Source organism: Cavia porcellus, unplaced genomic scaffold (assembly GCF_034190915.1).
Source record: "Cavia porcellus strain 051 isolate PalLab524CR breed Dunkin Hartley unplaced genomic scaffold, mCavPor4.1 scaffold_19, whole genome shotgun sequence".
NCBI lineage: Eukaryota > Metazoa > Chordata > Mammalia > Rodentia > Caviidae > Cavia > Cavia porcellus.
The window spans coordinates 51554150-51558969 of NW_026947502.1; the positions used below are offsets into that span (position 1 = coordinate 51554150).

Genomic DNA, 4820 nt, shown 5'->3' on the forward strand with positions numbered 1-4820 from the left:
ACGTGTCCAGGATGACTTGAATGGCAGCTCACTGGGCTTCAGTTGGAATCACAGCAAAGCTCAGCCTCTGTCTTCTTGGTGAGCCTTCAGTGGAACTTCTGGCTCAGATGAAAAAGCTCCATACTTTCTCAGGAAACGAACGCCCCGGAGCACACCTGAATCCTGAGCAAATAGGAATCATCTGCCCTTGAACCTGATCCATTACCCACACATCCTGAGATGCTTGGTTGTCCATGGCATTAGGTCAAGTAAGTCTGCCGGGGACCCTCAGGGAGCTCCTCGGATGAGCTACACGACATTTATTGAGCTCTGACTGAATGCCAAGCCTGGTGCTGGGTTCCTTACTTACCTTGTCTCAATTAATTCTATCAGCAACCTTACTGAGTATTCAGGCTCACGAGTTTCACAAGTGACTCCTCACAACATGTGGTCCTGGTGACACAAGATATGTCTACCCAGCTCAACTGTGTTGGACACCTACTATGTGCCACATTTTATTTACTGCCCTGTGCTCTTCAAAGAATTTCAGACTAGGAAGAAGCACTGTCCTGTTCAATACTACTCCTTTATCTGATATCCACCAGAAAAGGCTTTCTCACTGATGCAAAATCTGAGGCATGATAATTATATGAACAGTACTCCCTGAGGTTGTGCAATGTATAGACTCCCCAGTTGTCTCCAGCATGACTACTTGGAAGCCCCTTGCAGACCTCTTAACCCAAGGCATGAGTCCTTGCTGTGGTTTTGCAGACATTGGAAGAGCTTCATAATTATGTATAATCATGTATAAACACAACATCGTACATTAACTAATGACTCACTGATACTCCAGATACTCACTGGAGTATTGCAGAAACTCTGGACATTCCAGCTTCCTGATTTCACTCAGTCCATCTCCTGGACACCTCAGTGCTCCTCCCTGTCCTTTGTGAAGTTTTCAGTGCTGAAGTCCTAAGTTCCAGACCCTCAGAAAATGGCTGAATTTGGAAGTGAGTTCTGTAAACAGGTAATTAACCTGAAAAATCAACTCTAGGGCAGGAATCAGCAAGGTGACCTGTGAAGAATCAGATAGCACTGCAGAGAGTGCAGGCTTTGTGGCCAGTTTCTGTGGCAGGTACTTAACTTCATCATAGTCCCAAAGTCGTGGCAGATGAGGGGTCAGTGAATAAAATAGGGGTGCTTGTCGATGTCCGCTCCCGGCCGGCAGGAAGGACACACGACAAAGTCTGGTAGTGGACAACCTTTTCTTTTTATTTTCCTTCTCCGTACAGCCTGCCCTGGGTTCTCCCAGCTGAAGCCTCCTCTGGTCCGCTCCCCGTGGCTCCTTTTGTGCTTCAGTCTGCCCCAAAGCCTCTACCGGTCCGCTCTCCGCGGCTCCTTTTGGGCTTCTACTTCCGGGCTTCTACCTGGCTTCCTCTTCCGCCCAGGGGTGGCACCGGTATATATACGGGTACAGTGTCCAATCATGTTAAAGTAAGCAAGGCAAGCTGATTGGCTAACATCATCAGTTGCCAGGCAGACTATATTGTTGAGCGGGTTGTTTACGCGGTAAGCAGGAAACTAACATATTCGATGGGAGGGGTAATCTACCTCAGGCCTCACTCTTTACTACAGGCCTCACGTCCGCCAAGTGAGGCGACCGGGCTCGGGGCTGCGGCTCCCAACATCTCCCCCTTTTTTATTTTTTATGAATGTGCGCATCGTAGCCCTTCCTGGACTGGGTGCAGAGGCTTATGCCCTATGCGTAGGCCCACCGTAGGTCCTTGGCTTAGACCCTGGTCGGCCGTCCCATGGTCTGCCAAGGCCCTGAGGCCCTCGTCCTTTTTCTAGGGCCAGGCACAAACTGGACGGAACCTGGATGCACACAAGCTTGCACTCATTTCCTCTCCGTAAAGAAATCCCCTCGGAGAGAAATTTAGACCTGGGCAGCATCTAACAGTCCAGCGGCTTACGTGCAGGATGGGGTAGGGCCTGGCTTAGGTCGAGTCGTGCTGGGGAGGCACGCTCTTACCCGTCATTGACTCACCTACCCTGCTGTGTATTGTCACCTTATGGAGGAGAATGAGGGATGCCCGCCATATCTAGACTCGGTCGTGGGCCGATTGAGCAAGCCATGCATATGCCTGAGGATCTTCTTGTCCATTTCGGGCTACCGCTATTTCTATTCATCTTATTGGTTGGTCTGTGATGGATCTCCAGTAGGGCAGGTCTGATCTTTAGTCGAGGGCTTTGTTGCCCGTGTCAGTCTCTCCGGTATCCACAGTGGTTCTCGTCCCGGTTCCTGTGGGAAAACACAAACCGCGCCTCGGTTCCAGCTGACCACTGGATCCGGGCCCATCCATTGTCCTGTCAGGACATCTTTCCACTTTACCCACCCTTTATGGTTGGGGGAAGGGTTGCAGTGCTCCACAGCTGGGGAGCGATTATCATTATTTAAATTTAAAAAATTGTGTGTGAATAGTGCCATGGATAATCGTGCCTTTGGGGCCAGGCCTTGGCCTACTCCCCCTTTTTGTTTTTTATTTTTTATTTTTTATTTTTATCTTTTTTGGTTTTTTTTTTTTTTTTTTTTTTTTTTAGTGGTACCAGGGATCGAACTGGCGATTGCCTGCTTACAAGGCAGGCGCTTATGCCGCTAAGCTAAATCCCCAGCCCCGTTTCCTCGACCGGCGTTTTTTTTAGCCTGCTTGGCAGAGTAGCCGCCCATGAAAATCATAGGACGGCGGTCGCGACAGAGTGGAACGGGGCGTCACTTTTTGTGCCGGCTGAGAGAAGGGAGGGTTCCCTGTAGCGGCCTCTCGGTGGGGAGCCGCTTTTGGAGAAGAGCTCCAGGGCGGAGCGGATGGCTCTCTATCTCCTCCCCGCCAGAGAGCGCCGGGGAACTGGGTCTGGTCATCAGCGTGCCGACCTTCTCCCATAAGCATTTCCTTGTTCCACCCCCGGTTTCCCCGATTGGCGTTTCTCTCAGCCTGCTCTGCAGAGAACTCTGCATACCAGGCTCGCCAATCCAGGTAACTGCCCGAGGGCAGACAGGCCTTTGCCAGCTGAATCCAGTCCGCGGGGGTGAGGGGCCCAGAAGACAGATTTTCCAGCATGGCAATGGTGTAAGGCGCAGTCGGCCCAAAGGTTGTAACTGCATTTTTAAGTTTTCTAATCTGCTTTATCTCAAAAGGCTCCCATACATTGCGTCCCTGGCCCATAGCTACTTGTACAGGAAATATCCCGTAGGGGCCACTATCTATCCCAGGTGGATGTACCTCATGAGACAAGCGTCCCCCCTGCCAAAGCCGCCTGTAAAAATACCGACCCGCCGGCGGCGGAGCATAAGACAGCGGCCGTGATTGGGCGGAAAATGGGGGCCCGTGCATCACTTCCTGTTCTGGCGAAAGGGGAGGGAGCTCCCAGGCGGCCGCCTCGTGGCGAGGGACCGCCTCCCTCTCGCGCCGGGGCGCACTCAGGAGCTCTCTACTCCTCCGCAGACCAGGTTGAGCAGAGCGCAATTCGCGGCGTGACGCTGGAAAAGAACCCTGCGACTCCTTATTGAGCGACTTAGGCTCCTGACAGCTGGTCTCTTTGGCCTCCCTGCCATTCAACTTTCCCTCGTCCTCGGAGTCAGACGACTCCGAGGCTAGAGCCCCGTCCTCCTCCTTAGCATCCTTGTTCCCCTTGACAGACACCTCTCGGGAGCTCCCTGACTGGGCCTGCTCAGATACCCTGCGTACTTTTGTAAGCTCTTGAGAGCTTTCTCCACAACCACCCTCGCTCTTAGTGTTGCTACCTAACATGTTTCCCATCTTTTAATATGTTACTCACCGCGTGAGGCCCAAGGAATCCGCCACTTACGCGTGAGCCTGAGGGGAGTCTAAAAGCCCTGTAGGTGCGCGCCACCCAGAGCCCAGGCTTATCCCCAACTCACCTGTCTCGCAGCTCTGTACTGGAGCGTTGTCCACTTCCACGTCGCGGGGGTGATCAGTCCCCGGGCGGGCCTCCAAATGTCGATGTCCGCTCCCGGCCGGCAGGAAGGACACACGACAAAGTCTGGTAGTGGACAACCTTTTCTTTTTATTTTCCTTCTCCGTACAGCCTGCCCTGGGTTCTCCCAGCTGAAGCCTCCTCTGGTCCGCTCCCCGCGGCTCCTTTTGTGCTTCAGTCTGCCCCAAAGCCTCTACCGGTCCGCTCTCCGCGGCTCCTTTTGGGCTTCTACTTCCGGGCTTCTACCTGGCTTCCTCTTCCGCCCAGGGGTGGCACCGGTATATATACGGGTACAGTGTCCAATCATGTTAAAGTAAGCAAGGCAAGCTGATTGGCTAACATCATCAGTTGCCAGGCAGACTATATTGTTGAGCGGGTTGTTTACGCGGTAAGCAGGAAACTAACATATTCGATGGGAGGGGTAATCTACCTCAGGCCTCACTCTTTACTACAGGCCTCACGTCCGCCAAGTGAGGCGACCGGGCTCGGGGCTGCGGCTCCCAACAGGTGCTAATAAAATTTTATTCATAGACACTGACATCTGAATTTAATGTCATTTCCAAATGCCACAAAATATTCTTTCAATTTAAAAAAATCATCTAAAGATGATTTTTAATCCAGTCTTAGCTTGGTGGCCTAAGGAAAATGGGCATTCGGCTAGATTTGTGTTGGTCGGGAACTTGGTGTTTGAGTTCCTGGTATTCAGTATTAGAAGGAGTCAGATTGGGAGGAGCTGGTGACCAAGCCCATGCTGGCGTGGTTGGCAGCTCAGAGCTGCAGTGACTGCAGGGCTGGGGGCATTGGAGGCCAGTGCTCTGCTGCCGGTCTCACACCCTCTCTTTTCCTCC

The 4820-nt window shown here is 52.3% G+C and overlaps 1 long non-coding RNA gene across 1 annotated transcript; it reads right to left on the bottom strand.

The window, feature by feature from the left end:
* Positions 1-1378: 1378 nt before the first annotated feature.
* On the bottom strand, positions 1379-4475 carry LOC134471655 (uncharacterized). Its single transcript, XR_010041196.1, has 2 exons — positions 3917-4475; positions 1379-2281 (listed from the first exon to the last, which is right to left on the bottom strand). It is a non-coding gene; the product is annotated as an uncharacterized LOC134471655 (long non-coding RNA).
* Between the last annotated feature and the right edge of the window lie 345 nt (positions 4476-4820).